Source organism: Chiloscyllium plagiosum, unplaced genomic scaffold, assembly GCF_037043375.1.
Source record: "Chiloscyllium plagiosum isolate Xiang-an unplaced genomic scaffold, Cpla_swu_hap1 HiC_scaffold_7, whole genome shotgun sequence".
In the NCBI taxonomy this organism is placed as follows: Eukaryota; Metazoa; Chordata; class Chondrichthyes; order Orectolobiformes; family Hemiscylliidae; genus Chiloscyllium; species Chiloscyllium plagiosum.
In genome coordinates, this window is record NW_028270145.1 from 99,638,993 (window position 1) to 99,665,827 (window position 26,835).

Below are 26,835 nucleotides of genomic sequence, written 5' to 3' on the forward strand. Positions count from 1 at the left end.
AACCCTTTCTATTCATATACCCATCCAAATGCCTCTTAAATGTTGCAATTATACCAGCCTCCACCACATCCTCTGGCAGCTCATTCCATACACGTACCACCCTCTACGTGAAAAAGTTGCCCCTTAGGTCTCTTTTATATCTTTCCCCTCTCACCCTAAACCTATGCCCTCTACTTCTGGATTCCCCGATCCCAGGGAAAAGACTTTGTCTATTTACCCTATCCGTGCCCCTCATAATTTTGTAAACCTCTATAAGATCACCCCTCAGACATCTTTTGAATCTTCACAGGAAAATTGAGCATTTTTTTCTCGATGTCAAGGAGCAGAGCTCCTTAACTGTTCATTTTCACAGTGTTTTCCCAAATTTCTCACCATTTCAGTTTATCACTTTTGTGGTTGTTTGACTGAGTTTGACCAAGGCCTGGGGCATTTCAACACATCCCCAAGGAATGCAGATGAGTTTTCAGGTAGTACAGGGCCTGTTAGCAAATTTGATGGGCACGATCATTTTCCTAGCGATGTGGGAAATGATGAGAAATTTGGGAAAACACTGCGAAAATGAAAAAGCTCTGCTCCTTGACATCGAGAAAAAAATGCTCAATTTTCCAGTGAAGATTCAAACGATGAGTTCTGAGTCTCAGTAGTAAGCAGTAAGCACCTTATTTCCAGCCATTTGTATTTCCCAGAGAATAGAGATGGGTATTGTAAGCTATCAACATCCCGACCCACCACCGCCATTGCTGTTTGGGCCCTTCTCTGAAGCCGAGCGGACCCACTTCCAACAGGGCTTTCACCTCCCTGGATTGAATCTATAGTAGCTGAGGCCCTTATCAAGGAAATGGATCAGCTGCTTCCCAATTTGAGATTTCCAGCTCAGCATTCCTGTCTCCTCAAAGAAAATTCCACCCTCAAAACTATAGTAACTATTTTAATAACTCTAACCTATTGATTAACACCTACCTAACGGATTCCTGATGTTTAGCTTTTTGATTATACCAACAAATTTTTCACAGATAAGTAAATAGAATGTGATTTATTAAATGTGATTAGTCCCCTGTGACTTTCATACCTATTTGTCTGAATCACATACAGTGTGCTTGCAGTGTAAAGCTGCTGGCACATGCCAAGGGTGTGGCATGACATAGCACAGTGCCATACAGCAATATGTTCATCTGCTTAACTGTTCAGTGCTGGCAACCATGCCACATTGCCTGATTTTCTCTGAATGCTTAAAGGCAAGACAGGTCAGAGGCTGTGAGTATCCACATGGGCTCAAGGTGAGTCAATGCTAAGAAAGCAAGCGAAAATCTGTAAAATACATTCTGTTCCGATTAGTGTTCCTGCGTCCAAGTAAGCTGGCAGGAGCATTGCAATGTAAGGTGTAGGTGAACTCTAATGTGCAGTTGCAAAATGTGAAAGTGTGTTTTGAATTAGTTTGAGATGGGTCAAGATCATCTGGTATTCTGCTAATGCCAACATTATTGGATGAAGGGTGGAGGTGGCCACTGCCCACAGAGTATGCCATGAAATGTTGATGAACAGACTTCAATATAGGATATCTATGGAAGAAGTCAGCTAGCTGCATCAGCCAGTTAACTTTGAGGTCAGGAATTGGGATCATCTTGTTTCTCTCCAGTGCATGGCAGAATCGCAAACTGTTGACGAGGTAATACTGAGATACAAATGTTGGTAGCTTACAATACCCATCTCTATTCTCCGGGAGCTCACCTTTAAAGATGAATGCCAGGCCATTGCGTCCTTACCCCTCACACCCCTCCTGAGCCCATGAGTCATCATTATGCTCCCTTGTGCACTGCATTACTGGCAGCACAGTGGCACAGTGAGTGGGTGGCACAGTGGTTAGCACTGCTGCCTCACAGCGCCTGAGACCTGGGTTCAATTCCCGCCTCAGGTGACTCTCTGTATGGAGTTTGCACATTCTCCCCCTGTCTGCATGGGTTTCCTCTGGGTGCTCTGGTTTCCTCCCACAATCCAAAAATGTGCAGGTTAGGTCAATTGGCCATGTTAAATTGCCCGTAGTGTTAGGTGAAGGGGTAAATGTAGGCGAATGGGTCTGAGTGGGTTACACATCGGCGGGTCGGTGTGGACTTGTTGGGCCGAAGGGCCTGTTTCCACACTGTAATTAATCTAATCTAATTACTGTTCCAAGCCTCAGCATATCATCTCCATGAGCCCCAAATCCAATCCTGTAAGGACTTACAACTTGTAATTAATTAGTATTTTCTAGCATTATCTAGAAGTCTGTATAGTATAGAAACTGCTGCCACAAAGCTGAAAAGTTTCTCTGCAAAAACATGGCCATTTTGAAACAACCAGAGATAAAGTTCACAAATATTACACTCCTAGTAATGAACATGCTAAGTTGAAGTCAAGGAGTTGTCTAGTGCCCTGTAAATTTATTATTCATACAATACTTTGAACGAACTAATGAATGACCTCAAGCTGATCTAAAGAGATACAAATTATGAGCAGAAGTAGGCCATTCAGCCCATCAAGTCTGTTCCACCACTCAATAAGGTCATGGCTGAATTGACAATGCTCAACTATACTTTTCTACTTTTTCCCCAAAATCCTTGATTCCCTTACTGATTAATAATCTGTCTATCTCAATCTTGAATATGCTTAAATGATCCAGCCTCAACAGCCCTCTGTGGTAAGGAATTCCAAAGATACACTATCTTTGAGAGATGAAATTTCTCCTTATCTCTGACTTGAATGTGTGATCACTTATTCTGAGATTATGTTTTCTGGTCTTTTGCATCTAATTTTCAAGTCTCTGAAGAATCTTGCATATTTCAATAAGGTTACCTCTCATTATTGTATATTCCAAGACATATATGCCCAGTCGACTGAATCTATCCTTATAAGACTGGTTTTTTCATACCTGGTATCAACCTAGTGGATCTTCTTGGACTGCTCCAATATCAGCATATCTTTCCTTAGATATGGGACCCAAAGGTGTTCACAATATTTCAGCTGTTGTCTTACCAGCGCCTTGTGCAGTTGGGAGGTAACAATCCTGACATTCTGGTTATGTGCACAACATTCATTGGATTGAAGGATATGAACATTCAATTGACTCAAGGTAAACTTCCAGTTCCTAGAAACTAAGTGTATTAACAAGGAATCTGTTTAGGTGGTAGTGGTCATCCAAAAACTGTCACCTACAAGTGAAAATAGACCAGGAAAGATAGAGGAAGTCCCAGTGGAGAGTCATCTAACACTCCAGCTAGATAATAGCTTGTTGCCATTACCAGCTACTCTGTAGCATCTGTCCATTCATCCTCTGGTACCAGTGAACTTCCCCAATTGTCAAGTGTTGTGTCCTTTCCTTCTTGATTTAGCTATTGAATCATTTTGTTATGATCCCAAACTGAAACTAGGTTTGAGAGATCATATTTGGATTTGTTTTGGTTTTATTGTGAAAGTAAAATATGCACCGTTGCTCAAACATAAGCTGCAAAGGTGCATATTTTACTTTCACAATAGAATGGAAGTTTATAAATGAAAGAAATGAAGATAAAACAAAATCAATCAAATTGCTTACTTTTTGCACAAATTCAATTTTTAAAACACACAGCAAAAGCATAATTCCATTAATGTCAAAACATTCCTGTATAAAATGAAAAGAGAAACAACAGGTTTTGGAGCGAGCCCAAGCTCATGTCTGAGGCAATATTCAAAGACGTACTGTGCATAGCATTCAAAGCCCACATTTGTGTAAATCTCATAAGTGAATCCCTGTTTGTAACATCACAATATGTTTAAATCAGTTGTGATTTTAAAATATAGACTATAAGTGCAGATAATTTCAATCTGGAGTTATTATACATCTGAGCTTAAATATACGCAACTTGATGTTGTCTCTTCAGGGTTTTATTGCAACAATTTGAGACTGGGATTAACTCTAAGGCAATCTGGTTGATTACATCCTTCCCTTCTCAGGAGCAATGCTTGATTATTGCTTGTCATTTATATAAAGGATTTGGATGACAATTTTGGAAGCATGGTTAGTAAATTTGTGGATGACATCACAATTGTGTGGTATAGTGAACAGGGAAGATTATTTTAGTTTACAAAAGGATATTGATCAACTGGGACAATGCGCTGAGAAGTGGCAGATTAATTTTAATTTGAATACGTGCGAGTTGTTGCATTTTGGTAAGACATATGGGGCAGAACTTTTGCAATTCATGGTAGGACTGTGGGGAATATTGCTGAGTAGAAAGATCGAGCAGTTCAGGTACATAGTAATTTTAAAGTTCCATGGCAGGAAGACAGGGTGGTAAAGAAGATGTTTAACATGCTTGCCATCATTGGTCAGAGGACTTGGGACTTCATGTTGATGGTGAGGTCACTTTTGGAGTACTCTTTACAGTTCTGATCGCCCTGATGTGGGAAGGATATTATTAAGTTGGAAAGCATACAGAAAGGATTTACCAGGACATTGCCAGGAATAGAGAGTTTGAGTAACAAGGGGAGGCTGAATAGACTGGGTCCTTTTTCACTGGAGCGTAGGATGTTGAAGGGTGATCTTATAGAAGCTTATAAAATCATTAGGGGCATGGGTAAGTTGATTAGCAAAGGTTATTTCATGAAGGTGGAGCATTCAAAACTAGGTGGCATACTTTTAAGGTGAGAGGAATAAGATTTAAAAGAGCATGAGGGGCAACTTTTTTACACAAAAAGTGGTTAGTATGTTGAATGAACTGTCATTAGTACTGGTAGATGCAGGTACAGTTACCTCATTTAAAAGGCACTTGGATATGAATAGAAAGGTTTTCGAGGAATATGGGCCAAATGCAGAGACGTGAGATTAGTTCTATTTGGGAAATCTGGTCGGCATGGATGAGTTGGATTGAAGGGTCTGTTTCTGTGTTGTATGTGTTACGACATGGGGTAAACCCCTCTGCTAATTTAAGCCATCCACACAGAAAAGATTCATCTTGTGCCATAATCTGTTAAAATTTGAGAGACAAAGAACTATCCCCAGAGGCCATTATTTTAAATAAATATTAACAACTTTATTCTTTAAGTCCAACAGAGAATATCAAAATGAACAATTATTTACAAGTCCTTTCTCTTAAGCCTATCTTTTACCTCCCATTCTTCAGTACTAGTCTGATAAAAGAAAACCCAATTAAGATTTATAAAAAATTCAACTTTCAAAACCAGTCAGCTATTAAATCTTCTCTTTGTATCTTCCTCTGCAGATTTTCCTCTGTCATTTTTTCGATGTTCTGCTGTACAAACTTCTTATAGACAGGTACCTTTCAGAGAGCTATTCTGTTGGCAGTCTGTACTTGTTAGTGGCTTGGCAGTTCTCCCTCTAGCTATTGGAAATGTCCAGTTTTATACCCCAAAACACCAGATCATTTCATTCGTTTTAAAATTATCAAAATATGAAATTAAAATTTGATAGAATTCTAGTATCTTGGGGCATAATTTAAACTGATTGGCTGAATTCAAATTTGTTTTTGTATCATGGCAACTCATCTGCACTATTTGTTTTGACCAAGTGTTGTGTTGTTACCTTGTTCCGGACTCTGTGTGCTTTGTCCTTGCCGTCTTTTAAACTCTGCTAAAGGCACAGTACCTCTACACCTTCATATCATATTACCTTATGACCCTATGACAGCCATCTTCATCCAAGGACTTCACATGACAGCTCAAAATATAATGCAAAACAAAGAAAAAACTCACTCTGTAAACTAAAGTTATTTCCCTTAACAATCTTCAGAAACAGTTTCCAGAAATCTCTAACAAACCTTTACATTCTACTAGCTTTACTGTCAGTTCACAAAATAATATAAAGGAAACAACAATCCATTAGTGCCACTCAAGTCCCCATCAATTCTCAAACTTGGCCTCAAAAACATTTTTGAAGGAAATCACCATGTTTACAAACATCCTTTTGAGTTAATTAATATTTTCTGAAGCACAGAAAGCCCAAACTTAACAATACATATTTAGAAAATATATAAATTACAATATCCAAACTGTTGCATTTTAATGAACTTAAAATTTTCTTGAAATAATGGAATGTCTATCTCGGATATCTGTGACCTCCAAATCCAAAACCTTACATTCCATCATTCCTGATTTTCCCTTGCACCTCTATGGCTCTCAAGTAACTTTCACGGCCACTTACCCTGTATCCACTGTGGGCAAAACAGGACTCATGAATAAGAAAAAAAAATGGAAATACACTTCATATTTAAAATAACTTCCATTCATAAAACCTAAATCACCTCAAAGGATCAATCTGTTATAAGCTATATTTCACTTATAACATCAAGGACAGATAATCCTTTGATAACCTCATAAAATTTAATCAAAATAAGAACAGTTCTCATGCTGTGATAAACGGTTCTGGACCTTTTTTCTGAACATTATGGTGGGCTCAGCTGTAATAACAACCCTTCACCAAAACAATGCAATCTGTTGAAATTGCAAAAACAGATGACAATTTTCTTTACCCTAGCTACATCCTGTTGACGTATTATTAACCAATGCATTTTAGCTGTCATGGCCTTGATTTTAAACTAACTGTAAGGTGCAAAGACTGGTGTAGTGTCAGTGTCACTGAGCTAGCCATCTGGAACCCCAAGCTAATGTTCAGAGACTTGAGTTTGAATCCAAAAATTGCAGATGATGAAATTTTGATTCAGATTAAATATATGCATTGTCGTTTATTCTTTAAAAAATCAATCTGGTTCACTAACCTTCTGGCGGGAAAGAAATCTTTCATTTTTACTTGGTCTGGCCTACATGTGACTTAAGACTAACATCAATGTGGTTGACTCTTCACAAATCCAGGATGGGCAAGAAACACTGTCTTAGCCAGTGATGGCCATTATCACAAGAAAAAAATAAAGAAAAAGATGAAATTTTTGAAAGAACAGGGAACAGTAACTGAGGAAAGGAAACAGTTTTTAAATTCGAACTCATTTTAAAGCCATCAACAAATATATGGCCTTAAAAAAGCCCTGGGAAATCATAGCCGCCAGCAGTAATCATGAATTTATATGAATTTCAGGTGCTTAATGAGGCTTTCACACATATTCTCTGAGACCATTTGTAGCCCATTTAACATCCACATTGCAAAACTACAATGGCATTGCATAATAAAGTCAAAATCCGCTTGTTTGCCATCTTTATCCCCATACACCTGTCAACAACACCATAATCAGGACAGGACATTTACTTTTATATTTCTGTGCACCAATACACTATCATATATTTTATATGGTGTGTTCAGAGTTAGAGATAAAGCTGATAAGTGGCTGAAGTTCTGCTTTCACAGTTTATCTTCTACTCAACATTGTTGTGCTTGAGAACTCATTTCATCTGTTTGATAATCATCTGTAGGTCGCATCCTTTATGTTAAGTAATTTAGAATCCTTAGATTGACCAAAAACAAGAAATAAAGATTGTGAGATGGAACCATAAATTAAGGTTTCCTCAGGTAATCAAAGTGAGTCCGTAGTTTGGATTTGTACTTTGAATGCGTGTCACTTCCTCAGCAACATTCTGGGGATTTTCTAATAAATTATTAGTTGTGTTTTGGCAAGTGGGGTGGAATTAGATGTCATGGCAGCAGAACAATTCCTGTTGTCTACTCTTCCCCAACCATCCTGTGAGTATTTTAACTACAGCAGGAGAAGGGTTGAGTGGCCCATTCAATCAAAGCCATTTGAGGCCATAAATGGCCAACTGAGATGATTCATCTAGGCAAAGGAGACTTCAGCAAGTGCCCATGCCACCTCCGAAAAGCCAGCAACAAAGCACCTGGTCAATGGACTGCCTTTTGCTTTGACATTCTGTGCACATTGCAGTCTCCTCCATGTTCCACACTCCACATTTCCATTGCCACCTCCCACAATGAGTGGCCATTGCATCGAGTCACACTACTAGGACTCGGGAGCTGTTGGCCATTTGATCAGGTGGTATGTCTCATTGAAAGGTCTCCCTCTTAGATAGGAACAGAAGTCCCATTTCATGCTAAATAAAGCCCATATGGCCATGCAATGACTGTGGGGCAACACAGCCAAATTCAGCTGATTTGCCCCTCTCATATAACCAATATCTTCTCATACATTCCACAAAGCCAGGAATGCTCCCTTATATCTTCCATGTTAATCTATGCTCCTGTTCCCACCTCCATGTCATGCCAATCTGTACCATTGTATCCATCTCCAAGTCTTATATAACTACTTGCTACCTCCACCCTCTCCCAAAGCCTAATGGGGCCTCTAGCTTCGAAACATAGGATCAGAAGGCATTTAGGCCCTAGAGCCTGCTCCACCATTCATCACGACCATGACTGATTATCCAACTCAATAGCCTGACTCTACTTTCTCCCCATAACCTTTGATCCCATTCACCCCAAGTGCTATATCTAGCTATATCAAGTGCTAGATATAGCCTCTTAAATATAGAACATAGAACATAGAACAATACAGCACAGAACAGGCCCTTCGGCCCACGATGTTGTGCCGAACATTTGTCCTAGCTTAAGCACCCATCCATGTACCTATCCAATTGCCGCTTAAAGGTCACCAAAGATTCTGACTCTACCACTCCCACAGGCAGCGCATTCCATGCCCCCACCACTCTCTGGGTAAAGAACCCACCCCTGACATCTCCCCTATACCTTCCACCCTTCACCTTAAATTTATGTCCCCTTGTAACACTCTGTTGCACCCGGGGAAAAAAGTTTCTGACTGTCTACTCTATCTATTCCTCTGATCATCTTATAAACCTCTATCAAGTCACCCCTCATCCTTCGCCGTTCCAACGAGAAAAGGCTTAGCACTCTCAACCTATCCTCATACGACCTATTCTCCATTCCAGGCAACATCCTGGTAAATCTTCTCTGCACCCTCTCCAAAGCTTCCACATCTTTCCTAAAGTGAGGCGACCAGAACTGCACACAGTACTCCAAATGTGGCCTAACCAAAATCCTGTACAGTTGCAACATCATTTCACGACTCTTGAATTCAATCCCTCTGCTAATGAACGCTAATACACCATAGGCCTTCTTACAAGCTCTATCCACCTGAGTGGCAACTTTCAAAGATCTATGAACATAGACCCCAAGATCCCTCTGTTCCTCCACCTCACTAAGAACCCTACCATTAACCCTGTATTCCGCATTCTTATTTGTCTTTCCAAAATGGACAACCTCACACTTGGCAGGGTTGAACTCCATCCGCCACTCCTCAGCCCAGCTCCGCATCATATCTAAGTCTCTTTGCAGCCGACAACAGCCCTCCTCACTATCCACAACTCCACCAATCTTTGTATCATCTGCAAATTTACTGACCCACCCTTCGACTCCCTCATCCAAGTCATTAATAAAAATTACAAACAGCAGAGGACCCAGAACTGATCCCTGTGGAACTCCACTTGTAACTGGGCTCCAGGCTGAATATTTGCCATCTACCACCACTCTCTGACTTCGACTGGTTAGCCAGTTTTCTATCCAAGTGGCCAAATTTCCCTCTATCCCATGCCTCCTGACTTTCCGCATAAACCTACCATGGGGAACCTTATCAAATGCCTTACTAAAATCCATGTATACTACATCCACCGTTCTACCCTCATCCACATGCTTGGTCACCTCCTCAAAGAATTCAATAAGACTTGTAAGGCAAAACCTACCCTTCACAAATCCGTGCTGGCTGTCCCTAATCAAGCAGTGTCTTTCCAGATACTCATAAATCCTATCCCTCAGTGCCCTTTCCATTACTTTGCCTACCACCGAAGTAAGACTAACTGGCCTGTAATTCCCGGGGTTATCCCTATTCCCTTTTTTGAACAGGGGCACAACATTCGCCACTCTCCAGTCCCCTGGTACCACCCCTGTTGACAGTGAAGGCGAAAAGATCATTGCCAACGGTACTGCAATTTCCTCTCTTGCTTCCCACATAATCCTAGGATATATCCCGTCAGGCCTGGGGGACTTGTCTATCCTCAAGTTGTTCAAAATGTCCAACACATCTTCCTTCCTAACAAGTATCTCCTCTAGCTTATCAATGTATATATTCAATGTTTTGGCTAATTTAGTACCAGCTTGACCCCATGACCCCAATCCACTACCTTATTCCCTTTGTCTGTCATACTAATGCATCAAGCATCCAACATAGGTAGATTGATGGACTCATATTGAGATGCAATGAGATAAATTTCTTGTGTCTACACAACAGAACAGTGTTATGAAATAAAAGCCCATTTGCTACATTTTAATCCCTTTTAAAAGTACGTATTAAAATCAAATCCCCATTTCAACAAGTCTATAACCACTTGGAGATGTTTATCAAACTTTGAACTGAAGGTACCTTACTGTGATAACTGAAGGTTGTAAAATCAGTCTTTCACTACTAACCTTGTACCGATAGCCCTCAGGTGTATGCCAAAAAAGCAGACTGAATTAGCAAGCATTTCTTTTTAAACACTGAAGATAGTTTATTTCAAATGCTGAAAGGGGAGGAGGTTTAAATGCCATGATAGTTTGACAGTTCTTTGCACAACATTGTTGATAGTCCAATTAATTGCTCCCATTAAGGATCTATTGACAATTTAGCTTAACAACTCCCTTTGCTGTCTTCATTTGACAGTTCTAATATGCTTACAGTTCCAATGAGCTTATGCATTTTTATAAACACAAATGCCTTCTTTTAAGAATTTCAAAGGGCACATTACCTTTCCCAAAGGGCAACTGACTTCCCTGAAATGCATCCTGGACCCTATCCAAAAGAAGATATCTTACTTCCTCAACATGTAGCCCAACCAACCATATCAACTCAGCCAAATTTAGATTAGATTCCCTACAGTATGGAAATAGGCCATTTGGCCCAACAAGTCCAAACCAACCCTCTGAAGAGTACCGTACCCAGACCCATTTGCCTTCCCTATACTTACCCCTGACTAATGCACTTTACACTATGAGCAATTTAGTATGGCCAGTTCACCCGACCTGCACATCTTTGCATTGTGGGAGGAAACTGGAGCACACTAACACAGACACGGGGAGAATGTGCAAACTCCACACAGACAGCCACCCAAGGTCGGAATTAAACACGGGTCCCAGATGCTGTGAGGCAGCAATGCTAACCACTGAGCCACTGTGCTACCCTACCAGATTTCCTACTTAATCTAATCTGCACAAAGTAGATCAAACATGACTGTAAGCAGCTGATGATTTATATGTGCATCAATCATCCTTCTTGAAACTAGAGATGTGCTATTCCTATTACCCTCATTGCCCACAGGATAACAGAATTGTCACAACACAGATGGAGTTCATTTGGTCCATTGTGCCTGCACCAACATTATTATCAATTTTCTGCCTTTTCCCCCAGAACCCTGCTCACCATTTCCATCCAAATAATTATCCAATGTACTCTTGAATGCCTCAATTGAACCTGCTTTCACTGCATTTCCTGACAATGTGTTTCACAACCTAACTACTTGTAGCTAGGAACTCTTTTTTTCAGATGGGACCAGTCCTATTGCCCATTCTTCTGACAGTATTTGAACTGAACTCCATTTTCTCATGAGTCTACTGTTTCAAATAGTAACAGCTGGGTATTAATTCTGATGCACTTTATGAGAAGGCGTATGAGTGAAGATATCTCAATTCAGGATCTGTCCGTTTCATTTCTGCCAAAGAAAAATGGCTAAACATGTAATACATTTAATTGCCTTGTGCAAAATACTTTATAACTGTGTCTTCTGGTCCTTGATCTATTTGCAAGCTGGAACAGTTTCTCCTTATCTGTTCTGTCCAGACTCCTCACAATTTTTAAAACTCCTACCGATGACTTTATCTCTCTGAGGAAAATAGTCCCAAATTCTCCAAACTTTCTTCATAACTTAAGTGTATCATCCCGACAACCATTCTCATATACCTTTTCTGGACTTGTTCCAATGCATTCCAATCCTTCCTAAAGTGTGTCAGCCAGAACTGAACACAATGTTTTATAGGTTTATCACCTCCCTTCTCTTGTGCTTTATTTACTTTTTAAAAGAATCTTTTAGTGGGATGCAGACATCGCTGACTGGGCCAGTATTTATTGCCCGTCCCTAGTTGCCCTTGAGAAGGTGGTGGTGAGCTGCCTTTTTGAACCACTGCAATCCAGCTGCTGTCTGTAGACCTACAATGCCACTAAAGAGCAAATTCCAGGATTTTGATCCAGCGACAATGAAGGAACGGTGATCTATTTCCAAGTCAGGATGGTGACTGGTTTGGAGGGGAATGTGAAGGTGGTGGCATTCCCATATATCTGCTGCCCTTGTCCTTCTAGATGGAAGTGGTCATGGGTTTGGAAGGTGCTGTCTGAAGATCTTTGATGAATTTCTGCAATTTTTCTTGTAGATAGTACACTTAATATTGAAGCCTAGAATGCTGTACACTGTATTAACAGCAACAAAAACAGATATTGCTGGAGAAAATCAGAAAGTCTGGTAATATCTGTGGAGAGAAATCAGAATCAACGTTTTGGGTCCAGTGACCCTATTATAGTGCTTTGATGACTGTTTTCTCTACCTGTCCTGCCACCTTTAATGACTCATGTATTGACAAAACCAGCTCTATCAGCTCTTTCTCTTTAGAAGAGTTTCCTTTGGTTTATACTGTTCTTTATGCCAATATGTGTCATTTCAAACTTCTCCACAGCAAAGGTCATCTGCCACCTAGCTAAAAGCTCCATCAACTTGTCAATTTCCTCCAGATCCCGCTGCATATCAATACTCCTAAGGGTTCCACCATTGACTGTATAATTTCCACCTGCACTTGACCTTCCAAAATGCATCACCTCACATTTGTCCAGATTAAACTCCATCTGCCATTTTTCTTCCCATGCTACCAACTGATCTATATCCTGCTATATCCTTTGATAATCCTTCTCCCATCCACAACTCCACCAATCTTTGCATTGTCCACTAAAGTTCTACATAGATCAGCTATGTTTTCCTCCAAATCATTTATGTAGGGCATGAACAGCAGAGGTCTCAGCACCAATTCCTGTGGAACATCACTAGTCACAGCCCTCCATTTCGAAATGCATCCTTCCACCGCTACCCTCTGCCTCCTATAACTAAGCCAGTCCTGTACGCATCTTGCCAGCTTACCCCTGATACAATGTGACCTTTTGCCCCAGTCTGCCAGGAGGGACCTTGTCAAAGGCTTTATCGAAGTCCATGTAGACAGCATCAACTGCTTTTCCATCATCAATCATCTTCGTCACCTCTTCAAACACTTGATCAAGTTAGTGAGGCATGACGTCCCCCACACAAAACCATGCTGTCTATTGCTAATAAACCCATTTGCTTCCAAATTCATAAAGATTTTGTCCCTGAGAATCTTTTCCAATAATTTCCCTACCGCCGACATGAGGCTCACAGGCCTGTAATTTCCTGGATTATCCCTGTTCCCTTCTTAAACAATGGGACAACATTGGCTATTCTCCAGACTCACCTGTGGCCAAAGAGGATACAATAATGTCTGTCAATGCTCCAAGAAATTGTTTCCTTGCTTCTCTCAATATTCTGGGATAGATCCCACCGGGTCCCAGGGATTTACCTATCTTTATACTTTTTAAGTTGCTCTACACCACTTCCTTTTTAATGACAACTTGGTTTAGAAATTCAGCACGCCCTTTCCTAAGATCATCCTCCACCAATTCCTTCTCATTGGTGATTACTGACACAAAATATTCATTTACGACCTCACCTAACTGTTTTGACTTCACACATAGATTACCTCTATTGTCCTTGAAAATGCCATCCCTTTCCCCGGCTACCCTCTTATTTTTTATATGTGCGTAAAAAGCCCTGGGATTCCCTTTAATCCTGTTTACTGATGACCCCTTTCAGGCCTTCTAATTCTTTGTTTAGATCTTTCCTACTTTTCTTATGTACTTTAAGAGTGTTTTCAGTTCCCAACCCCCTACACATTGCATATATTTCCTTTGTCTTTTTGATTAAGGTCATAACATCCCTGGTCATTCAAGATTCTTGTAACTCGTCATACCTATCCTTCATGAGTCAAATGACTGTTATCCCCTTGTCAAACTCGAATTGGAGGTCAATTTTTATTCCTTCTACAGCAAATATTCAGCAACGGTTCAAGAAGGCGGCTCACCACTCAAGGGCAACAAGGGACAGGTGATAAATGCTGGCCAGCCAGTGATGACCGCATCACATGACTGAACAAGAAAAGACCAAAGACAATGCATCGATAATGTCTTGGATGATGTGGGAATCAAAACCTTAATGAATCTTATGACTTTTCCTTTGTTTTCATTCACACTAAGGGGAGGCAGAGACCCAGTGGTATTATTGATGTGTTATTAATCCAGAGACCCCAATAATATCCTGGGGACCTGGGTCTGAATCCTGCCATGGCACCAGGGGGTGTTTGAAATCAATGGAAAAAAAAAATCTGGCATTAAGAATCTAATGATGATCATGAATCCATTGCTGGTTGTTGGAAAAACCCATCTGGTTCACCAACTTCCTTTAGGAAACCTACATCCTTACCTCGTCTGACCCAAATGTAACTCCAAATCTACAGCAATATGGTTGATTCTTAAATCTGCTGTCTCCACAATGAGGGATGAGCAATAAAGCTGGCCTAGCCAGCAATGTCCATATCTTGCGAACAAATAAAAAAAATTAGTGATTTGCTAACATTTACAGAAGACTAGTTACTAATGTGACATAGTTAGATGAGGTCTTATGCTGCAGTATGGAATGCTGAGTTAACACATGCATTCGGGCACCCCCAGTTCTCAACATCTTTCTCTCTTCCTCACTTCCTCAGTTGAGGTTTTTGGATAAACCTCAAAGTTTCCAAATTTCAGAATTTTTGACTTCTTTATAAATCCTAAAATGCTGAATAGTGACCACTTTTCATAGACTTGGAGCCAACTTGATTTCAATTTAAGCTGAGAATCTTTTAATCATCTTTGGGTATTGGGAATTCAATTGCATTGATCATGACAAATCTTATCTTTTATTTTCAAACCCTTAGTTATCAGGGTTGTTTTCTTTAAATATTACCCTTTATTAAAACCATGATCTCTAAGACATCTGCTACTTCTTGTGTTGTATGAATATAATTGTTTGGAGTGGTGATTTCCAGTTCTAATTCTCGATTATACCTTGATGGGTAACCAATTTTTACCATTTGTCTTTAAGAGTGAATTTTGTTTTATAATAAACTGCTTAGTTTTAGTTCAATTATCAAGCCTGATGAAAATCTCTTTTATTGCACATAATAGTAAAAAAGGGAAGCAATTGGCCATTTTAGTAGTTGAATCAAAATAGTTATAGAATGGTATAAAAAGTTATCTGCTTTCTCTTTCCCGGATGCAATTGTGTTTTGATGGTGTTCTTTGATAGTCAAGTGATGGGGTTGGAGTACCAGCCCACCCCACCATTCACGATTGCATGAAGAATTAAAACAGCACCAAATTAATATGTAGGATGTGTGTACGATCAGCATTAAAGAAACTTTAAAACTGACCTTCAGGGTCAGCTTTAAGAGGTGAACCAATGTTATCCCCACGATCAGAACCAGAGAGATTTTTAAGCATTACTCTAGAAAGTCAAGGCTCAGATTGCAGTAATTAGAACAGATGATTTTTCTTAAAACCCTTTTTTTTCTTAATGGGGATCAACATCTTTGTGGGTCTACTCTTGGACCTGGCCAGACTGGCTATTAATAGGTTCATGCAGCGAGCTGTGGGGAGGATCATATCTGCCAACTGCCCCTCTTTGGCAGTAATCTTCATGCTCATGTGTCATTGGAGAGGGAGAACACGGTGATTTTAACAAGAGGTGAGATACAATGCTTTATTACTCCCTAAAACTTCATGTTTGTTTAGTCCCTCTCCTTACCCCCCTCCATTCCTACCCTCATTGTTGATGGTTCACATTGCCCATAATGGGCTTTGCATGTAATTGGCTACATGGCTAATGGGTAACGGTTAGTGGTTAAAAACAAAAGAAAAGTCATGGTAGTTTTATTTGGGAAGTCGTTTGGTTGTGCATTCGGTTAACATTTCTGGTATAATAAAAAGAAAATGAATGGAAACTTTATGATGACTTTATATTTTAAGAACACAAATATTTGTTTTCAAATAAAAAGAAAATAAACAAACTAAGGTGAATAAGTAAACCTTAAAGTATTTTCTATTTTACTATTGTTAAACAAATGCAAAGGAACTGCTGAAGACTCATTACAAATTGATTTTGGTACAATAATGTTCTGTACTCCTTTCTTTTTATATCCCTGATGAACTGAAGTAAAATGTATCTTTTTTGCATTATGCTTATGAAGACACAACATTGCACATGCAAGGCATCCTACAGAGATTTGTAAGGGGCAGCATGATCTTCTATCTGTAACTTTAAACATAGCTACAAGAGGGACCAAAATCCCTTTTGATTGCTACCAAAATCATCCTAATATGAAAAAACTAGGGCAGGAATATGTACAAGTTTCAGGAAAGGTGCAACGTCACCTTTCACCAGTTAGTTCCTGTTACAGCTCATGTTTGGAACTTTAATGTTTGATTAATTTCTTCAGTATTAGTTCAGACTTTGCGCTGAGCAGAAATTATGAGTGGGTTGCAATTCCACCACAACTTCCAACACAATGGTGCAGCCCTCTATTTCTTGCCATGTTTCTCCATCTTCAAAACACTGCAGAATCAAGGTGAAGACATAAAATACCACTTTTTGCAGCTGATATGGGTCCAGTTTAATTGTTAATAAATAGATGAAGGGGTGAATGGTAGGGTGGATAAATGAGTGAGGTAAGAATGGATAGAATAGCACGTGGGTGAGCTTATTGGTGCAAGAGAATGAAGGTGTGTTTAGGATATGTTAACATATCATATCATTTGCAGGGCAGAAAGCAATGATTACATTGAGGTGTAAGATTGCAATTATACAGGCAAGAAGTAAGGTGATAAGTATGGAATATTGAATATATAGATTGGAAATGAATTATAGATGACAATGCAAAGGCTACATTTCTGTTTTTTTAATATTTTGGAGATTGACTAAGAGGCAGAGAGAAGGAATTCCCCTTCTTTGCTATTTACCTTATCCAAATCATACCTTATCTATGCCCTTCATGATTTTCTAAACCTCTCTAAGGTTACCTCTCAACCTCCTATGCATGGTGAAAAAAGTTACAGCTTATTCAGCCTATTTTAAAATTGAAACACTCCATTCCTGGCACCATCCTGGTAAATCTTTTCTGAACCCACTCCAGTTTAATAATATTCTTCCTATAACAGAACAACCAGGATTGCAGACAGTACTACAGAACAGGCCTCACCAACGTCCTGTACAACCTCAACAAGATGCCCCAATTCCTACACTCAGAGGTCTGAGCAATGAAGGTAAGCATGCTAAACCCCTTCTTAACTACCCTGTCTATCTGTGGTGCAAATTTCAAAGAATTATGTACCTGAACCCCTAGTTATCTCTGTTTTACAACATCACCTAGGGCTCTACCATTAATTATATATATCCTGCCCTTGTTTATTTTACCAAAATGCAATACCTTGCAGTTATCCAAAATAAACTCCATCTGCCAATCCTCAGTCCATTGATCTAATTGATCAAAATTTCTTTATTATCTTATGGTCTAAATGTAACCTTTCAGCAGACAAGAAATGAAAGGAAACAGGAGGAATGCATATCCATCTGTTTTCTACACAAGACTGTACAAAAGAATGTGAAAATAGACATTTAAAGATTACCGAAAAAATAATCAGGCAATCACAATTATAAATACACAATACAAATGCATTTTGGTTTGTTAAGAAATGGTACTGCTAAATAAAATTCATGACAGCCAGGGGTCCACAAGTGACTACCGGATAATTTAAACTTTATGTAAATGAGGACCACTGAAACCATTAGCATCACCTGTATGTAAAGTATTTACATGAGGCACATTCTGCAACATTCCTCCACCTCTCACTGACATCTCTGTGCTCCGTTATTTCTGGTCTCTTGTGCACACTTCATTGTCAGCTGTGCTTTCAGCTCCTTGAGCCCCAATGTCTGAACTTGCCTCCCTTAACACTTTCCATCGACCTACCGCTCTTTCGCCGTGTAAGATGCAAACTTAAAAAAGCCTATTAGCAAGACAAAACTTTTGACCAGCTATCTGGTTATCTCATGATGTAGTTCATTGCCAAATTATTTTCTGTGAATTATTTGTAGCATTTTACAGGATGAATGAAAGAAAGAAGTTGAGTGGGATTTATGACTCATGGAATGGAAGATCCCTGATTCCATCAATTTAAACCTGAAAGGTTGATGCATGCTCCATATTGGACATTTGTGATAAATTATTGCTGAAGAAAAGGTAAGCTATTGGAAGTCATATAAATAAGTTCATAAGACCATATGATGTAGGAACCAATTGGCCCATTGAGTCTTACTAATCAAGATGCTATCTATCTCTGTCTTAAAGACACTCGATGACTTGGCTTCCAGAGACCACTACAGCAATGAGTTCTACAGGTTTATCATCTTCTGGCTGAAGAAATTTTTCCTCATCTCAGTTCTAAAGGGTCACCCTTTAACTCTGAGGAAGTGCCCTCACGTCCAATTCTCCCTTACTAGTGGAAGCATCTTCTCAACATTCTCTCTTATCCAGACCTCTGAGTATTCTGGATTGTAGTGATTGTAATGAGGTCAGCCAGGTGAGCCTCATAAGATATGAGTTCCCTGATTGGGGGAGTTAACCTGGTCCAATCAGACAGCCTGGGCTGACAGACATAAACTGGAGTATTTCCCTACCCTCCCCTTCACTGTTTTGATCACACAGCACTGCCCTTTGATGTGAAGGGCAGTGTTTGTCACTGGCCACCCGGGTGTTTTCCTATCTTCCTGGTGGTGGAATTTGAATAAAGATTGGTGCACTTTGTGTCTTTCACTGTGTCTCACACCTGCACACACACACCATGGGTGCTGGGGGAAAAAATAAGCACTACTGCACTTAGGTGGTAGTGTGGGGGTTAAAATAAAAGAAAAAAAAAAGAAAAAAAAATATATATAAATGATGGTTCCCCTTACTGTTTTGATCACACACCACTGCCCTTTAAAAAAGAAAAAAAAATAAACACAGTCGCCCTTTGATGGGAAGGGCACTGCTTGTCACAGGCCACTTGGGTGTTTGTGCAAGGACTCTCCTTGAAGGTGACTATCCCTAGACCAGCTGCCCTACAAGAAAGAAAAAAAAAAGAAAAATAAACTGGAGTATTTCCCTACCCTCCCCTTCACTGTTTTGATCACACAGCACTGTCCCTTGCTGTGAAGGGCAGTGTTTGTCACTGGCCACCCGGGTGTTTTCCTATCTTCCTGGTGGTGGAAATTGAATAAAGAGTGGTGCACTTTGTGTCTTTCACTGTGTCTCACACCTGCACACACACACCATGGGTGCTGGGGATAAAATAAGCACTAAAGAAAAAAAAATAAAAAAAAAAATAAACTGGAGTATTTCCCTACCCTCCCCTTCACTGTTTTGATCACACAGCACTGCCCTTTGATGTGAAGGGCAGTGTTTGTCACTGGCCACCCGGGTGTTTTCCTATCTTCCTGGTGGTGGAATTTGAATAAAGATTGGTGCACTTTGTGTCTTTCACTGTGTCTCACACCTGCACACACACACCATGGGTGCTGGGGGAAAAAATAAGCACTACTGCACTTAGGTGGTAGTGTGGGGGTTAAAATAAAAGAAAAAAAAAAGAAAAAAAAAATATATATAAATGATGGTTCCCCTTACTGTTTTGATCACACACCACTGCCCTTTAAAAAAGAAAAAAAAAATAAACACAGTCGCCCTTTGATGGGAAGGGCACTGCTTGTCACAGGCCACTTGGGTGTTTGTGCAAGGACTCTCCTTGAAGGTGACTATCCCTAGACCAGCTGCCCTACAAGAAAGAAAAAAAAAAAAGAAAAATAAACTGGAGTATTTCCCTACCCTCCCCTTCACTGTTTTGATCACACAGCACTGCCCTTTGATGTGAAGGGCAGTGTTTGTCACTGGCCACCCGGGTGTTTTCCTATCTTCCTGGTGGTGGAAATTGAATAAAGATTCGTGCACTAAAAAAAAAATAAACTGGAGTATTTCCCTACCCTCCCCTTCACTGTTTTGATCACACAGCACTGCCCTTTGATGTGAAGGGCAGTGTTTGTCACTGGCCACCCGGGTGTTTTCCTATCTTCCTGGTGGTGGAAATTGAATAAAGATTGGTGCACTTTGTGTCTTTCACTGTGTCTCACACCTGCACACACACACACCATGGATGCTGGGGATAAAATAAGCACTACCGCACTTAGGTGGTAGTGGTGGGGTTAAATAAATAAAAAAGAGAAAAAAATAAATAAATAAATAAACTGGAGTATTTCCCTCCCCTCCCCTTCACTGTTTTGATCACACAGCACTGCCCTTTGATGTGAAGGGCAGTGTTTGTCACTGGCCACCCGGGTGTTTTCCTATCTTCCTGGTGGTGGAATTTGAATAAAGATTGGTGCACTTTGTGTCTTTCACTGTGTCTCACACCTGCACACACACACCATGGGTGGTGGGGATAAAATAAGCACTACCGCACTTAGGTGGTAGTGTGGGGGTTAAATTTTTATTTAAAAAAAAAGGAAAAAAAATATAATAAAATGGTAAAAGAAAAAAAAAGAAAAAAAAGAGGACATGCTGCACGCAGCAGTCCCCTGCAACCGCAGGAAGAGAGAAAAAGAAAAAAAAAAAAATAAACTGGAGTATTTCCCTACCCTCCCCTTCACTGTTTTGATCACATAGCACTGCCCTTTGATGTGAAGGGCAGTGTTTGTCACTGGCCACCCGGGTGTTTTCCTATCTTCCTGGTGGTGGAAATTGAATAAAGATTCGTGCACTTTGTGTCTTTCACTGTGTCTCACACCTGCGCACACACACCATGGGTTCTGGGGATAAACTAAGCACTACCGCACTTAAAAAAAAAGAAAAAAAGAAAAAAAATAAATACAAAAACTGGAGTATTTCCCTACCCTCCCCTTCACTGTTTTGATCACACAGCACTGCCCTTTGATGTGAAGGGCAGTGTTTGTCACTGGCCACCCGGGTGTTTTCCTATCTTCCTGGTGGTGGAATTTGAATAACGATTCGTGCACTTTGTGTCTTTCACTGTGTCTCACACCTGCACACACACACCATGAGTGGTGGGGAAAAAAATAATAAGCACTACCGCACTTAGGTGGTAGTGTGGGGGTTAAAAAAAATAAAAATAAATTAAAAATAAAAAACAGGAGAAAAAAAAATAAACTGGAGTATTTCCCTACCCTCCCCTTCACTGTTTTGATCACACAGCACTGCCCTTTAATGTGAAGGGCAGTGTTTGTCACTGGCCACCCGGGTGTTTTCCTATCTTCCTGGTGGTGGAAATTGAATAAAGATTGGTGCACTTTGTGTCTTTCACTGTGTCTCACACCTGCACACACACACCATGGGTGGTGGGGATAAAATAAGCACTACCGCACTTAGGTGGTAGTGTGGGGGTTAATTTGAAGAAAAAAAAACCAAAAAAAACAGGAGATTCACATACACACCATGGGAAAAAAAAGAAAAAAAAAGAGAAAAAAAAATTGGAGTATTTCCCTACCCTCCCCTTCACTGTTTTGATCACACAGCACTGCCCTTTGATGTGAAGGGCAGTGTTTGTCACTGGCCACCCGGGTGTTTTCCTATCTTCCTGGTGGTGGAAATTGAATAAAGATTTGTGCACTTTGTGTCTTTCACTGTGTCTCACACCTGCACACACACACCATGGGTGCTGGGGATAAAATAAGCACTACCGCACTGCGGTGGTAGTGTGGGGGTAAAAAAAAACAGGAGTGTACCAACACCCTAAAAAAAAATAAATAAACTGGAGTATTTCCCTACCCTCCCCTTCACTGTTTTGATCACACAGCACTGCCCTTTGATGTGAAGGGCAGTGTTTGTCACTGGCCACCCGGGTGTTTTCCTATCTTCCTGGTGGTGGAATTTGAATAAAGATTGGTGCACTTTGTGTCTTTCACTGTGTCTCACACCTGCACACACACACACCATGGGTGGTGGGGATAAAATAAGCACTACCGCACTTAGGTGGTAGTGTGGGTGTTAAATTTAAGAAAAAAGAAAAAAAAATACCTTATTTTGAGTGTTTGTCACTGAAAAAAAAACTGGAGTATTTCCCTCCCCTCCCCTTCACTGTTTTGATCACACAGCACTGCCCTTTGATGTGAAGGGCAGTGTTTGTCACTGGCCACCTGGGTGTTTTCCTATCTTCCTGGTGGTGGAAATTGAATAAAAAATTTGTGCACTTTGTGTCCTTCACTGTGTTTCACACCTGCACACACACACCATGGGTGCTGGGGATAAAATAAGCACTACCGCATTTAGGTGGTAGTGTGGGGGTTAAATTAAAAAAAAGCAAAAAAGACAAAACAGGAGAACCCTCCCCTTCACTGTAGAAAAAAATAAATAAGCTGGAGTATTTCCCTACCCTCCCCTTCACTGTTTTGATCACATAGTACTGCCCTTTGATGTGAAGGGCAGTGTTTGTCACTGGCCACCCGGGTGTTTTCCTATCTTCCTGGTGGTGGAATTTGAATAACGATTCATGCACTTTGTGTCTTTCACTGTGTCTCACACCTGCACACACACACCATGGGTGCTGGGGAACAAATAAGCACTACCACACTTAGGCGGTAGTGTGTGAAAAAAAATAAAAGAAAAAAGAAAAAAAAAGAAAATACAGGAGTGTTTAAAGATTCGTACACCTTGTGTCTCTCACTGTGTCTCACACCTGCACACACACAACATGGGTGCTGGGGAAAAAATAAGCATTACCGCTCTTAGGTGGTAGTGTGGGGAAACAAAAACGCGCTCACCCCAGCCCGGACGGAATTTCACATTGGCTCCAAGGTCCTGTACTTCCCCGGGAGTCTGTGCCCCACAACATGAGCCGCCTCCAGAATTTTAATTTTGTTTCTTTCATAGGTGTAAAAAGGAGGGCTCTGTATAGACTGCTGCTGCACACATTCCACCTCTTCTCCCTCATCCACCGTCCGGACACGCCTTGGCGTGCCCATTTGCCACCGGGCTGTGGGGATCCCCAGTGGTGGGCTCTCTACATGGGAGTCCCCCCCCCTTTCTCTCAGGGATCTGGGGTGGAGGGTGCTGCATGCAGCAGTCCCCTGCAACCGCAGGTTGCGGTGGTTCACAGACTCCCAGCCCAACGGCTTGTTCTGTGGCGCTGTGGAGTGCGTGGACCATGTATATATTGGGTGTGGGCGTTTGTACTCCCTTTTTGATTTTCTGAAATACCTCCTCCTCTGCTTTTGGTTGCACTTCAGTCCCACGCTCCTGATCTTTGGGCACCCGGTACAGAGGAGGGAGGGCAGGTCTGAAGACCTCCTCGTGGGTCTGCTCCTGGGCCTGGCCAAACTGGCCATTAACAGGTCCAGGCAGCGGGCCATGGAGGGGGTCGTTAGGGCCTACTGCCTGCCCACTTCCGTGGTTACGTTAGAGCCCGGGTGTCCTTGGAGAAGGAGCACGCGGTGTCCACCAACACCCTGGAGTTGTTCAGGGACGGAATTTCACATTGGCCCCAAGGTCCCGTACTCCCCGCGGGAGCCTGTGCCCCACAACCTGAGCCGCCTCCGGAATTTTAATTTTGTTCCCTTCCAGGGGGTAAAAAGGAGGGCCTTATATAGACTGCTGCTGCACACCGTCCACCTCTTCTCCCTCATCCACCGTCTGGACACGCCTTGGCGTGCCCATTTGCCACCGGGCGGTGGGGATTCCCAGTGGAGGGCTCTCTACGTGGGAGTCCTCCCCCTTTCTCTTGGGGATCTGGGGTGGAGGGTGCTGCACCCAGCAGTCCCCTGCAACCGCAGATTGCGGTGGTTTACGGACTCCCAGCATTGATCACACAGCATTGCCCTTCGATGTGAAGGGCACTGCTTGTCACTGGCCACTCGGGTGTTTTCCTATGTTCCTGGTGGTGGAAATTGAATAAAGATTCGTGCACCTTGTGTCTCTCACTGTGTCTCACACCTGCACACACACACCATGGGTGCTGGGGAAAAATATGCACCACCGCAGTTAAGCGGTAGTGTGGGGGTTAATATAAAAGAAAAAAATAAACAAGGGATATTCCCTACCCTCCCCTTCACCTTTTTATTCACTGAGGCATTGCCCTTGAGGAGAAGGGCACTGCTTGTCACTGTCCACTTGGGTGTTTCATTTCTTCCTGGTGGTAGAATATGAATAAAGTTTTCTACACTCGTTCCTTACTGTGTCCTACACCTGCACACAACAAAAAAAAAATTAAAAAAGAGAAAAGAAAAAAAAAATAAACTGGCATTTTCTCAGCTGTGTTGCCAGCCCCCACTCAGTTTCAACCTTGGTATGAGACTGACAAGTACTATGTTCAAATCACTCAATGCCAGTTTATTGCTTGTCACTATCCACTCGGGTGTTTTCCCTATTGAGAGTTGGATCAGTGTGTGAGTGTGTGTGTACGTGCAAGGACTCTCCTCCTTGAAGGGGACTGTCCCTGGACCAGCTGCCCCACATCGAGAGAGAGAGGAAAGAAGGAAGAAGAGGAGGAGGCAGAAGCAGAAGCAGAAGCAGAAGGAGGTGAGAGCTTTTGAGTCTGGGGCCTACGTTTGGAGCTGCAACCTGGGCCTCACCCAGGTCAAGGGAGTGTTGCTGCTGACCTGGGACCCACTCCCACTGCTGGTCTCTGGGACCCCGCCTGGGCCTGCCTCACTGCTGCTGCCTGGGACTTGCCTTGGGGCCCCTCCCATGACCTCCACCACTGCCACTGTTATTAGAGGCCCACCTCCGCAGCTGCTGCCTGGGACTTTCCTTGGGGACCCTCCCCAACAGGTCTGCCCCCCACCGCTGCGACCAAGGGCCTGCCTAGGACTTGCCTGAGGCCTGCCTCCACCACCGCTGCCTGGGACTCGTCTTGGGCCCCTCCCCACAACCTCCACCACTGCTGCTGCCTGGGACTCAATTTTGGGGCTGCCTGGGACTTGCCTTGGGGACCCTCCCCAACAGGTCTGCCCCTACCGCTGCGACCGATGGCCTACCTGGGACTCGCCTGAGGCCTGCTTCCGCCGCTGCTGCTGCCAGAGGCTCACCTCCACCGCTGCCGCCTGGGGCCAACTAACATTTAGCAGCTGAGTATGGCGAGCCCAAAGGTCGCGGGGCCCAGCCGCACATAGGCCAGGGTAGCCGCTGCCTTAGGCTCGGCTGTCCCAACCCCGGCTGCAACCGCAACCCCCTTCAGGCACCTAACCAAACGCCTGGGGGTCAAGGCCTATCCCCACCCCAATATGTCCATCGAGGCCTGCAGCAAGGCCATGGCTAGTGTGATCGGCCCACTGGCCATCGTCGCTGCGGCCCGGATGTATGGGAAGGCCGTTTTTTTCCTGAAGACCGAGCAGGTGGTCTACCTGGCCGTGGAGAGGGGGCTCGCTGTGGGCAGGACACATTTGCCCATCGACCCTCTGGAGGTTACAGCCCAGAGGGTCGTGAACTCCAACGTCCCGCCCTTCATTGCCAGCGAGCTCCTTCTCCCCCACCTCACCACCTTGGGGGAGTTCCGGTCGGGGGTCCAACCGCTCCTGCTCGGTCTTAAGGACCCCGCCCTCCGACACATATACTCCTTCCGATGCCAGGTTCATTTGCCTGGCCTGGGAGGAGGTCACCGAGGGCTCTTTGCATCCTCTCATAGACTTAGACAACTCTACACTCATGCACACATTTATACACTCTCTCACAGACACTCACAACCCCCCCACCCCAGACACGCACACACACTCCCACACTCACACATACACCCCCTCACAAACTTAAGACATTCTACACTCACTACACACTCACATACACTCTCTCTCACACTCACAACCCCCAACCCAGACAGACAGACACACACACAGACAGACAAAGACCCACATGCACACATATCTTTGTGGGGTGAATTTGTACTTGCAGAGTTACATTGTACTTTGCTCAAAAACTGTATGAATTCATGTAAAACTCTGTTATCTCACTTTTTAGCTTAGAATAAATCTAAACATCATGGCATAGACAGAGAACACAGGGGGCCAACACCTTCAACATATTGTCTAGCTATCACCCATTGTTACAGCTAACCTGAGAATGCAACTTTTAAAATAAAGGTTTTGTGATTTGTGATGAAAGAAGTGAAACTATCATGGTATTCAAACAGATGAAAGACTCAACAGCCAATCAAGGTATTTTTCAATAAATAATTTCAGTTACATCACACTGTATATTTTTGCTATAAATTCTGTGTGTTAGGATTGAGCCCTCCACTACCACCTGATGAAGGAGCGACGCTCCGAAAGCTAGTGTACTTCCAATTAAACCTGTTGGACTATAATCTGCTGTTGTGTGATTTTTAACTTTGTACACCCCAGTCCAACACAGGCATCTCCAAATCATCAGAAAACATTGGCAGTGAAAGCAGAATTCACAGATGGAATGGGAATCTGTGAGCAAGCAATAATATGATGCAGGTCCATATATGTATGGTGTAATTGTTATCTTTGGTTTATAATAATAAAAAAAAGAGTGATATTGGATTTGATTTGATTTCATTTGATTTATTTATTGTCACCTGTAATTTGTTATAAAATACAATGAAAAGTATTGAATAATGTCACCACTCTCTGGTGCCATCTTAAAACAGAAAAGTGTTA

General features: G+C 42.0%; 1 pseudogene; it reads right to left on the reverse strand.

Moving 5' to 3' along the window:
- The window catches only part of LOC148149673 (uncharacterized), a 77,870-nt pseudogene extending 64,605 nt beyond the window's left edge, over positions 1-13,265 (reverse strand).
- Positions 13,266-26,835: the final 13,570 nt, after the last annotated feature.